This window comes from Erpetoichthys calabaricus, chromosome 5 (assembly GCF_900747795.2).
Source record: "Erpetoichthys calabaricus chromosome 5, fErpCal1.3, whole genome shotgun sequence".
Lineage (NCBI taxonomy): Eukaryota > Metazoa > Chordata > Cladistia > Polypteriformes > Polypteridae > Erpetoichthys > Erpetoichthys calabaricus.
In genome coordinates, this window is record NC_041398.2 from 2,046,674 (window position 1) to 2,059,322 (window position 12,649).

The following is a 12,649-nucleotide window of genomic DNA, read 5'->3' on the forward strand; positions in this document are numbered from 1 at the left end:
TAGATTTAAGCGCACTTCAGTCCCACATCTGAACTCACACTTGTGAGAAACCTTATTGTTTTCCTGAATGTGATAAGCAGTTCTAACAACAAAGCACCCTACAGAGTCACATTAGACGTCACATCAGAGAGAAACCTCACCATTGCTTGGAATGTGGCAAACAATTCTCACACCTCAATTTCCTGAAGTTATATTGGAGAGAAGCCTTATAGTTGCACTGAATGTGGAGTGTGATTGTCCTATAATAGTTCTCTTCACAATTATAATTTTTTCTGGTAAGAAACAACTTTGTTCCGACTGTTGCACACTATTCTCAGACAGCAATACTCTTAAAGATCACACCCTGGAGAATTAAGAGTATTCACCCTGGAGAGAAACCTTATTGCTGGCCAGAGTGTGGTAAATGATTCTCAGTTCAAAGCGCACTTAGCTGCCACAGAAGGATCCACACTGGAGAGATGCAGTACACCTGTTCTGAATGTGGTAAGGGGTACTCTTCCAGAAGACGTTTTCAGAGACGCACACAAAGTCATATTGGAGTAAAGCCTGTCCCAGAAATGACAAATGATCTTTCCTTTGGCTCCTCAACAAACACAATTGAAGAAAAATTTTCTGAATGCTTTATAGGACTCCAGTTAAAAGTAGCTAATAAGTATATAAGAATAGTGGAGAAAATACAAAAAGTGGCAAACAGATCCTAGATATAAGGTCATCTCAGAGCCACATATGAATTCACACTGGAATACAACACATATTTCAAAAACAGCAAGAATCTTCTTCAACAACTTACAGGTGCAAGAAAAACCTCATTGTTGTTCTGAATGTGGTTACCGCTTTTCAGACAGCAGTGGCCTTCATATTCATAAATGACTGTCTTACGTGTGGTAAGCCTCTTAGCTGTTCTGAATGTTGAAAGTGGTCCTCCTGTATCAGCCATCATCAGCAACACGTAAGATTTCATGAAGGACTCAGAAACTGTACTGCTAGTCCGTCAGGCACACAGGGACTGATCATCTCTGCACCAGTGCTGTGACATAAGATGGTGAACAATACAAACACCAGACAACAGAATGAGGGAGCAACAGTACTGTGTGGTGATAACAACTTCAACCACTGAACACAACTGAAAAAGTTTAATGTAATAATAAAAAAATGAAGAAGACAAATCAAATCCACAGTGCAGTGCCAACTACCAGGAGGTGCCACTGACAATGAGGGGAATATTTTTGTGTCGGAGCTTTGGAGATGGGGCCTTATCTGAGTATCAATGAACTTGTACCGTCTCTGGGATGTCATCTGATGGCTGACGCCTGGGCTGAGTGCAGACAGCTGTTCTTAACCCTGATAATGAAGAAGTCATTTAGTGACATCAGCTGACAGCCAATGCTGTCCAATCAGATACTGGGGAGGGACAGTAGAGGAGGACAGGAGACTAAAAAGAGAGCCGTCACATGACAGACCAAAGTAGAGGGGCTTTATAAGGACTTTTACACTAATTTAGGTTATCATTTATAAATAATAAGAGTCTTTACAAACCAAACACATTCATCAGCTGTGTGTCAAGGGTGAGTCCAAAACTGGGAATTTAAGAAAATCTAAATACAAATAAAATGAAACATTCAGGGTTCAAAGAGAAATGTTTAAGACCTGAAGAGGGGATCACAACAACATGCTAGGGTTAGCACGGGGGACCACAGCTGTGAAGAATATCAATTACTGTATAGAAGGACTGCGGTGGGTTGGTGCGCTGCCCGGGGTTTTTTTCCTGCCTTGTGTCCTGTGTTGACTGAGATTGGCTCCAGAAGACCCCCGTGACCCTGTAGTCATGATATAGCTTGTTGAATAATGGATGGATGGATGTATAGAAGGAATATTATTTATAATAATAATAATAATTTTATTCGAAATGCACAACACAATGAAATGAAATGAACTGATTTTATTTTCTGACCTATAAGAGTAAAAGGGAAGACAAAGCAGAAACACACAGAGATCTCTGCTGCCCCAGCTGTTCATTTGATAAATTAACCTAAAAATATAACAGATGTCACTTTGCTCCATGTCAGGATATCCTGGGGTGGTGTGTGAAGGACGCTCTATACTCTGAATGTGTTGGTTCAGTTTCAGTTTGAGTTCAGCACCTTCTTCATATCGATACCCAAGACAACGTTTCTTCATGTCGAGACTACAAGCTGGAGGCCACAGGAGCTCCAATAAACTCCAACAGCAGGATGGACGATTAGAAAGCTCTGCTCTGAGAGAGTGTCAGCTACACAAACCTTCAGCTTCATTTACTTGACAGAAAACTCCAAAAAGCAGAAGTGGCCCCTTCTGTACCCCCACCACTGAAGGTCACATTTGACCCCTCACTACTTGGTGTTGGTTCACTCTGCTTGGTCTTTCTGTATTTTGTAAGTTGATGTTTAATTTTTTGGCCACAATCTTTTTACATTTCATGTCATTGATGTTCTCAAATGTGTGAGTATAGCTTGACTCCTACAAGGACTTCTCTAAAAAGGGTACATTGGCCATGAAATGCAAGAGGGCAGAAAAAATATAAAAAGTGAAAACCACAAAATGAAGAGGTGACATCGATGAAATACACTCAGTGGCAGAGGTGACGAGGACAAAATCAGAAAGGACAGCACAGAAAAGGGAGGTATCAACTGAAAACAAAAGAAGAAAGCTGATTGGTGGAAAGACCTGTCAGTCACTCCTGAGTGGACTGTTGAGGACAGCCGTGACATGCAGACTTCAGAGTTCATGTGTTTTTGATTTCAAGTCTGTGACCATGCACTGAATAAGTCTGTTATTTATCCGTTAGCATGTTCTGAAACTGTAATGTCATCACAAAGATCAGCATTTTATTAATACATGAAGTTCATTCTAAAAGGTGGTGCACTGCAGATGATAAGGCTGAGGTCCACGTTAATCATTTATATTTCATCCCAGCTTATTAAATGCCACACTTCCTTTGACATTTCTATACTTTGTCTTTATTTCTTGAGTGACTGAAGTAAATATTAGGGCAATGGATGTTGGAAATTGCTGCTTTCTTGCCCAGGGTGTTATCAACTCTGAGAGGTTGCACTTGAATAATAATAATAATTCTTTATATTTTTATTGTGCTTTTCTCACTACTCAAAGGTTTTTTACACAGTGAGTGGGGAGCAACTTCAACCACCACTAATGTGCAGCCATTTTTGTGTCAGTATGCTCACCGCACATGAGCTATTAGATGGTGAAGTGGTGAGAGAAACAGCTAATGAGAGACAGGGGACGATTAGGGGGACACAATGACAAGGAGTCTTTTGAACCAACACCATCAATAGTTATAACGAGATGAGCAGACAAATCTCATTGAAGTCAGGGGATGGTGGAAAGTGCTCGAGTGCTTTTATTGAAAAACAGTCAAAAGTAAAATCTAAAGTGTCCACATGTGCAGTGTTCTCAAAAAAATACACAAATAAATCCTTAAAACCAGTGAAAGGTGGGTATAAAATCCATAAGAAATAAATCCTTTAAAACAGAGGTTACAAATGCAGGGTCTCTCGTCATGTGATCTCAGCCCAGCTCCTTCTGTCTCCCCGGCTCACCCATCACTCGTGAGACTCTGCAGCACGAACTCCTTTCTGCCGCCTCCACACTGCACAGTCAGACCCTCCGAGGTTGGCACTCTGTTTGTGTGTACAGACCACTCAGAGCCGTTTTCCACAAGTGAACTCTGTCTGCTTTATTCTAACTGTGCATTACAGTCCACTGCCTACAGGACTCCCAAACTGTTTATATAGTGTCTGCCACTAGGTGGCACCATAACCCCTTAACAGCCCCCTTGTTCCGACTTTCTAGTCCAGCACATTTTCTCTGGTGTTAGTTATTTACACAGAAAAACTTTTGCTCTTTTTTAAGTTGAAATTTCAAGAAAGTGAACAAACATAACCACATCAAGTAAATATTCAGAGGTCGAGTGTTTTCGGCGGCTGTCATCGTCTGTCGCTGCGTGTGTAGTGCGAGATGTCAGATGTATTCTCACTTTTCATCTTCTTCCCTGTCTATGAGATGGCCGCGCTGTCAGTTTCAGGCTGATGCTCCGGCTGGTCCTCCACTTTGGCCTCAGTTGACACATCTTGGCGCGGTGCCTCGCTGGGCTCTGTGTTAGCCTGAAACTTTTTTGTGAGCGTAGACACGGCAGGCCTGAGGTCCACTCGGTCACGCCGGTACAGAGCTCTGTCCACATCTACCAGATAGGAGTGTGGGGCTACCTGTTGGAGGCAAGTTCCCCGTCTCTGTCCCTTCTGTCTCCCAGAAGAGGCTTCATTCTTACGCTTTCTCCCACATTCAGCTCGGGAAGGTCTCTGGTCGTTTTATCAAATGATTGTTTTGCGACTTGCCTTTTAAAATGCAGCTTATCAGGAACATCCGTAACTACACATGGTTGGAGCAGTGCGTCAGTCACCATGAGGGGTGTTTTAACAGCCTGCGGGCCATCAGCCGCTGTGTGAAGCTGGTGTCCATGCCCATAGTTGGAGTGTTTCTCCACAGCAAAATTGCTTTCCATGGGTCGTTACCCACACGGTTCACTTGTCTGCAAAGGCTTTTAATAATTTTCACAGCTGATTCCGCTTTGCCGTTAGCTTTAGGGTACCTTGGGGACGAAGTGACGTGCTTGAAACCCCACTCCCGAGTGAACTTTGAGAACAAAGTGCAAGCAAATTGTGGACCCATGTCTGCAATGACTCGGTCGGGCTGGCAGTACCTGGCCAATTGAGCCTTGCATCTCTTAATGGTGGTGTCTGCTGATAGGTCAGGTAATAGTTCAACTTCCCAGAGGTCTTAGTAGTGATCAGCCATCAGCAGAAAGTCCTTTCCTGCGTAGTTAAATATGTCCATATTTAATATTTACCATGGACGTGTGGGAGTGGATGTGACATCATGGTCTCTTTCTGCTGTTCATGTGTGTATTCGTTGCACATGGTGCTCTGTCCTACATAGTCTTTAATCTCCCTGTGCATATTTGACCAAAACAGTGTCTCGTGTGCCTGTGTAAGGCATGCTTCGCCACCTATGTGGCTCCAATGTACGCGCCATAGCATCTCTGTACGTAGTTGCTTTGTAATAATTACACGCTGGCCTTTATAAAGTACCCCGTCCTGTAGACTAATTTCATCGCGGTAGGCCCAATACTCCCTAATGACCACGGGTGTTCCACCTTTGTGTTGGGCCATCTGTTCAGCACTACTGACTTGAGGATTTGGAGGTGTTCGTCACTCTCGGTGGACTCTTTGATATGTGACAGACGCTGGCGCGTGACATTCACATAGTCAGCCTGGTTTATGTCCTCCATGTCGTTCTGTTCATTGTACATGCTGGACATGTGGTGTGTGTGTTTCGTGAGAGCGTATCATGGCTCTGCTCAGCGTGTCGCTCACACACATAATCAGGCCCGGTTTAGAGGTTACTTCCAGAGCATAGTTTTGGAGTGAGAGTAGCATACTTTGAAGTCATTTTGGGGCGCTGAGCAGAGGTTTGTTAAAGATTGTGACTAGCAGTTTGTGGTCAGTTTCAGCAGTGATCTCCTCACACCATACAGATAGCTATGAAAGCGGTGGCATGCAAACACAATGCTTACACATTCCTTCTCGATCTGAACGTAATTCTGCTCGGTTGCGGTGAGAGCTCTGGAAGTAAATGCTACAGGCCGCCATTCCTGTAGTAGGCAGCAGCTGAGGCCATTCTGATTGGAGTCACTCTGAACTGTTATGGGCTTGTTAACATCGTAATATCTTAGTATTGGCGCCGCAGCGATAAGGTGCTTGACTTCATCCAAGGTCTTCTGGTGCTTCAGCAGCCTGCAGTGCTACTGCGTGTCTTTATCCAGGTGCCTGCGCAAAGGCTCGCACACCTCTGAGAGGCGGGCATGAATTTCAAGAGGTATGTAACGAACCCGATGAACCTTTGTACAGCCTTTGAATCTGTGGGAGCAGGCATGTCTTTAATAGCTCTTACCTTCTCTGGTTCTGGCTTGAGACCCTCAGCTGAGAGTATGTGTCCATGAAAACGAACTTTGTTCAGTTTAAACTTCAGCTTGTTGATGGTCAGTCTCGGCTTCACTTCTCTGCAGCGGTCCATTAGGGCAATTATATTGGCATTGTGGTCGCGAGTGGCTTCCTCCAGAGAGTCTCCACAACCCACTAGAAGTATATCATCTGCAATCGGCTCGACACCACGCAGGCCAGCTAATAATTCATGTTGTTATCTTTGGTACACCTCAGGAGCTACTGACACGCCAAAGGGTAGCATGAGGCAACGCATTCACCCCCATGGTGTCCAGAACTTTGTAAGGAGGCTGCTATGGTTCTCTAATTTAAATTGTAGAAAGGTGTCCCGGGCGTCCACCAATGAATAAAGACGGGCTTTGGGCAGCTTATAAAGGACATCTTTGAGTGTCACATTATATAGTGGGACCTTTTCAGAGTTTTGTTCAATGCCTTTGGATTTTTCCAGCGTTTTTTACTATGACCATGTTGCTTATCCATTCCATGGGGTCAGTCACTGGAGCTGGATGGCCATCATGTATGTGTTTGTCCATTTGGGCTTTGACAGCTATCCTGAGGGTAACTGGAACATTGCGCGGTGAGCATTGTACTGGTGTGACAGTCCCATCCAGGTCAAAGTGTACTTCCCCAGGGAGAGATTCGATGGAATTCCTGAATACGTCCCGGTATCTGGTGGTAAGTTCAGTTTGGTCAGCGTCTCTGTGATATGACCTTCTAAATTATGAAGTTCTTCTGGTATTGTGATGTGCATCAGTCCCAAACGTTCACATGTTGAACCGGATAGGAGCGGATTTTGATTTGCTTCAAATATTTCAAATTCTAGCTTGTGACTGTGCGGAAAAGGTCCACTGACTTCATCACCTCCTCCGAATACAGTTTTAGTCTCGTCTGGCTAGGAATTAGCTTTACATTGTGTACTAGCTTACGTTTATCCCGTAGACTCATGACATTGCACGTTACTCTCGAGTCCAGCTGGCAACATTGTTAGGTGCCGTGGAGCTGTAGGATGGCAAACCACTTTTTCCCTCGGGAGCTGGGTGACCCCGTCGTACTGGCGGTGTATATGTGTCCGTCAGTGTCATCATCCTCCTCCTGTTCAAGCTTGGCTTGGGTGACTACCATTTGCAGCTGACGCTGGTCTTGTTTCACTTTAAGGTACAGCATCGTGAAGTGACTGAGAGTTCTGCAGAGTCGGCACACCTTGACAAAAGCTGGGCACGTGGCTCTCCCCGTTGTGTGTGCTGCAACAATACTTGCACTTGTCAGCGCTCCCAGGGTTGTCGTGACTTGGTGGACTTGAGTGTACCTTGTGATGGCTTTTGGATGTCTGCAGCATTAATTATGTCATCCACTTTAGCCTGCGTTAGCACCTTCATTCACAAATCTGTTTGCTCCCCAGCTCGGCAGATGTTGATAACAGATGACAAAGTAAGTTCTGTTCTCTTAGCAAGCGGCGTCGTGTGCTTTCATCAGCAATACCTAACACCGGTCTGTCTCTAATCAGTTTGTCTTTCAACTGTCCATAATCACACGTTACAGCTTTCTCCCTTAGTTTAGTTACAAATACGTCTACTGTCTCACCTTCCTTTAGCTTAATGGATCTGAAGACAAAGCGCTCAAATGTGACTTTCTTTGTTGGCTTGAAATGCCTCTCGAGGGCAGTCAAAATGGCGGCGGAGTCCTTTTGCTGTTCCTCCATCAAGTGCAGATTGTGTCAGTAGACATGTCGGCACTCACAACCCATTACTCGTCTGAGGGTGGCTGCTCGTACATCTGCGGGTTTCTCAGGCAGTCCGGTGGCTAACATAAAGTCCTGAAATTCCGCTTTAAAGATCTTCCAGTTCGTAGCCAAGTCGCCGGACATCTTCATCTCGACGGAGGTGCTATGGTGTTTGTGCACATGGTTGCTTGGTTCTAAAGTACTTTCCAAAAGGTTTTTCAGCTGGATATGTGGTTGATTTGTCGTAAAATCGGCGCGGTTGCGGTTCACACTGCTGACACCATGTTTGTGTGTACAGACCACGCGGAGCCGTTTTCCACACGCGAACTCCGTCTGCTTTATTCTAACTGTGCGTTACAGTCAACTGCCAACAGGCCTCACGATCTGTTTATATAGTGTGTGCCACTAGGTGGCAGCATAACCCTTAACAATGAGTGCCGAGGTGACAGTTCTATAAAGTTTAAGGCCGTTCAGTAAACAGTCAGTAGTGTTTGCCTGCATTATGAAGACGTTGTCTGGTGTGTTTTCTTTCCTCGCACGGCACTACAGATGCGTTGTATGAAGTGTTCCCCGAGCCAGTTGTTATTCGTTACGAGCTTCGAGTTCCTCTGCACTGAGAGGAGGCGCAGGTAGCGATCAGCACACAGAACACATTCATCCATCCATCCATTGTCTCCCGCTTATCCGAGGTCGGGTCGCGGGGGCAGCAGCTTGAGCAGAGATGCCCAGACTTCCCTCTCCCCGGCCACTTCTTCTAGGTCTTCCGGGAGAATCCCAAGGCGTTCCCAGGCCAGTCGAGAGACATAGTCCCTCCAGCGTGTCCTGGGTCTTCCCCGGGGCCTCCTCCCGGTTAGACGTGCCCGGAACACCTCACCAGGGAGGCGTCCAGGAGGCATCCTGATCAGATGCCCGAGCCACCTCATCTGACTCCTCTCGATGCGGAGGAGCAGCGGCTCTACTCTGAGCCCCTCCCGGATGACTGAGCTTCTCACCCTATCTTTAAGGAAGAGCCCAGACACCCTGCGGAGGAAACTCATTTCAGCCGCTTGTATTCGCGATCTCGTTCTTTCGGTCACTACCCATAGCTCATGACCATAGGTGAGGGTAGGAACATAGATCGACTGGTAGATTGAGAGCTTTGCCTTGCGGCTCAGCTCCTTTTTCACCACGACAGACCGATGCAGAGCCTTCATCACTGTGGACGCCGCACCGATCCGCCTGTCGATCTCACGCTCCATTCTTCCCTCACTCGTGAACAAGACCCCGAGATACTTGAACTCCTCCACTTGGGGCAGGATCTCGCTACCAACCCTGAGAGGGCACTCCACCCTTTTCCGGCTGAGGACCATGGTCTCGGATTTGGAGGTGCTGATTCCCATCCCAGCCGCTTCACACTCAGCTGCGAACCGATCCAGAGAGAGCTGAAGATCACGGCCTGATGAAGCAAACAGGACAACATCATCTGCAAAAAGCAGTGACCCAATCCTGAGCCCACCAAACCGGACCCCCTCAACGTCCTGGCTGCGCCTAGAAATTCTGTCCATAAAAGTTATGAACAGAATCGGTGACAAAGGGCAGCCCTGGCGGAGTCCAACTCTCACTGGAAACGGGTTCGACTTACTGCCGGCAATGCGGACCAAGCTCTGGCACCGATCGTACAGGGACTGAACAGCCCTTATCAGGGGGGCCGGTACCCCATACTCTTGAAGTACCCCCCACAGGATTCCCCGAGGGACACGGTCGAATGCCTTTTCCAAGTCCACAAAACACATGTAGATTGGTTGGTCGAACTCCCATGCACCCTCCAGGACCCTGCTAAGGGTATAGAGCTGGTCCACTGTTCCGCGACCAGGACGAAAACCACACTGTTCCTCCTGAATCCGAGGCTCGACTATCCGACGAACCATCCTCTCCAGGACCCCTGAATAGACTTTTCCAGGGAGGCTGAGGAGTGTGATCCCTCTGTAGTTGGAACACACCCTCCGATCCCCCTTCTTAAAGAGGGGGACCACCACCCCGGTCTGCCAATCCAGAGGCACTGTCCCTGATGTCCATGCGATGTTGCAGAGGCGTGTCAGCCAAGACAGTCCTACAACATCCAGAGCCTTGAGGAACTCCGGGTGTATCTCATCCACCCCTGGGGCCCTGCCACCAAGGAGTTTTTTGACCACCTCGGTGACCTCAGTCCCAGAGATGGGGGAGCCCACCTCTGAGTCCCCAGGCTCTGCTTCCTCATTGGAAGGCATGTTAATAGGATTGAGGAGGTCTTCGAAGTACTCCCCCCACCGACCCACAACGTCCCGAGTCGAGGTCAGCAGTGCACCATCCCCACCATATACAGTGTTGACACTGCACTGCTTCCCCTTCCTGAGACGCCGGATGGTGGACCAGAATCTCCTCGAAGCCGTCCGAAAGTCGTTCTCCATGGCCTCCCCAAACTCCTTCCACGCCCGAGTTTTTGCCTCAGCAACCACCAAAGCCGCATTCCGCTTGGCCTGCCGGTACCTATCAGCTGCCTCCGGGGTCCCACAGGACAAAAGGGTCCCGTAGGACTCCTTCTTCAGCTTGACGGCATCCTTCACCGCCGGTGTCCACCAGCGGGTTCGGGGATTGCCGCCACGACAGGCACCGACCACCTTACGGCCACAGCTCCGGTCAGCTGCCTCAACAATAGAGGCACGGAACATGGCCCATTCGGACTCAATGTCCCCCACCTCCCTTGGGATGTGGTCGAAGTTCTGCCGGAGGTGGGAGTTAAAGCTACTTCTGACAGGGGGCTCTGCCAGACGTTCCCAGCAGACCCTCACAACACGTTTGGGCCTACCACGCCTGACCGGCATCCTCCCCCACCATTGAAGCCAACTCACCACCAGGTGGTGATCAGTTGACAGCTCCGCCCCTCTCTTCACCCGAGTGTCCAAGACATGTGGCCGCAAGTCCGACGACACGAGCACAAAGTCGATCATCGAACTGAGGCCTAGGGTGTCCTGGTGCCAAGTGCACATATGAACACCCCTATGCTTGAACATGGTGTTCGTTATGGACAATCCATGATGAGCACAGAAGTCCAATAATAAAACACCACTCGGGTTCAGATCGGGGGGGCCATTCCTCCCAATCACGCCCTTCCAGGTCTCACTGTCATTGCCCACGTGAGCATTGAAGTCTACCAGCAAAACGAGGGAGTCCCCAGAAGGTATGCCCTCTAGCACCCACTCCAGGGACTCCAAAAAGGGTGGGTACTCCGAACTGCTGTTCAGCGCATACGCACAAACAACAGTTAGGACCCGTCCCCCCACCCGAAGGCGGAGGGAGGCTACCCTCTCGTCTACTGGGGTAAACCCCAATGTACAGGCTCCAAGTTGGGGGGCAATAAGTATACCCACACCTGCTCGCCGCCTCTCACTGGGGGCAACTCCAGAGTGGTAGAGAGTCCAGCCCCTCTCAAGGAGATTGGTTCCAGAGTCCAAGCTGTGCGTCGAGGTGAGCTCGACTATATCTAGCTGGAACTTGTCAACTTCGCGCACTAGCTCAGTCTCCTTCCCCTTCAGAGAGGTGACATTCCACGTCCCAAGAGCCAGCTTCTGTAGCCGAGGATCAGACCGCCAAGGTCCCCGCCTTCGGCCACCACCCAACTCACACTGCACCCGACCCCCTTGGCCCCTCCCATAGGTGGTGAGCCCATGGGAAGGGGGACCCACGTTGCCACTTCGGGCTGTGCCCGGCCGAGCCCCATGGGTGCAGGTTCGGCCACCAGGCGCTCGCCATCGAGCCCCACCTCCAGGCCTGGCTCCAGAGGGGGGCCCCGGTGACCCGCGTCCAGGTGAGGGAAAATGCCGTCCAAAATTGTTTTTCTTCATAGGAGGTTTGTTTAACCGCTCTTTGTCTCATCCCTCACCTAGGACCAGTTTGCCTTGGGTGGTCCTACCAGGGGCATAAAGCCCCGGACAACAGAGCTCCTAGGATCACTGGGACACGCAAACCCCTCCACCACGATAAGGTGGCGTTTAAAGGAGGGGGAGAACACATTCACTTTGTGATATTCCTGTTCTCTGAACATTTAGAATGCTAAGATGAATACTTGATATCATGTATATGATGAAATTAATTAAAGTGTGTATAAAACATGGTGGGCACGGTGGCGTGGAGATTGCGCTACTGTCTCACAGCAAGGGGGTCCCGGGTGTTCCCTGCCTTGAGTTTTGTGAGTTTTTCTGGTGGGTTTGCTCGGCGTGCTTCAGTTTCCTTTCAATGTCCTGTAGGATTTGGGGTTTTGTTTTGCTAAAATGCCCCCTGCTGTGAATGTGTTGCTCGTGTTCACCCTGCGATGAGCTGGCGCCCCGTTCAGGATTTGTTCCTGCCTCGCGCGATGATTGCTGGGATGGGCTCAGCCCTGAATGGATGGCATAATTAAACATGAATAACGAGGATTTTTAAAAGTTCCGAGCGCTCTGTGTCCTAAGTTAACTGTATAACTAGTTTTAATTTCACAAAGACATTTATCGTGTGGTGATATGAAGAGAAAGAAAAAGGAAGGATAAGAACTGGGGGGTTTGGTACATCAGATAGAGACAGCACTCCTGCAGTAAAGAAATCCCACTGAGAAGATCATCCATTGAATTCTGTGTTCGTGTATCCGACCACCAGCTCACAAACCCAACATTTACACGATATTCCAGTTAAACCAGCGCGATACCCAGTCATACACCCAGCTTAATGGAGCCTCGTCACACCTGCCGTAAAGAGTCTCTACACTGCTGGTGACCCCCGAGGAGCAGCACAACCGCCACACCATCGTGCCCCCCTGCCCATGTTTAATAAACGCTTTAATTCATTTCATCATCAAATGATATCAAGTATTAATCTTAGCATT

General features: G+C 48.3%; 3 protein-coding genes and 1 long non-coding RNA gene across 10 annotated transcripts in view; 2 read left to right on the top strand and 2 right to left on the bottom strand.

Moving 5' to 3' along the window:
* Positions 1 to 2,639, top strand: part of LOC127527876 (uncharacterized) — a 32,838-nt gene extending 30,199 nt beyond the window's left edge. The window contains exon 2 of the long non-coding RNA XR_007935046.1: positions 2,586 to 2,639. This is a non-coding gene — a long non-coding RNA (uncharacterized LOC127527876). The remainder of the gene's footprint in view (positions 1 to 2,585) is intronic.
* The window catches only part of LOC114652431 (gastrula zinc finger protein XlCGF57.1-like), a 596,652-nt gene that overhangs the window by 351,098 nt on the left and 232,905 nt on the right, over positions 1 to 12,649 (bottom strand). The window lies entirely within an intron of this gene.
* Positions 1 to 12,649, top strand: part of LOC114652436 (tripartite motif-containing protein 16-like) — a 274,064-nt gene that overhangs the window by 181,797 nt on the left and 79,618 nt on the right. The gene's annotated exons all lie outside the window — the stretch shown is intronic.
* The window catches only part of LOC114652506 (zinc finger protein 568-like), a 186,687-nt gene that overhangs the window by 154,295 nt on the left and 19,743 nt on the right, over positions 1 to 12,649 (bottom strand). The gene's annotated exons all lie outside the window — the stretch shown is intronic.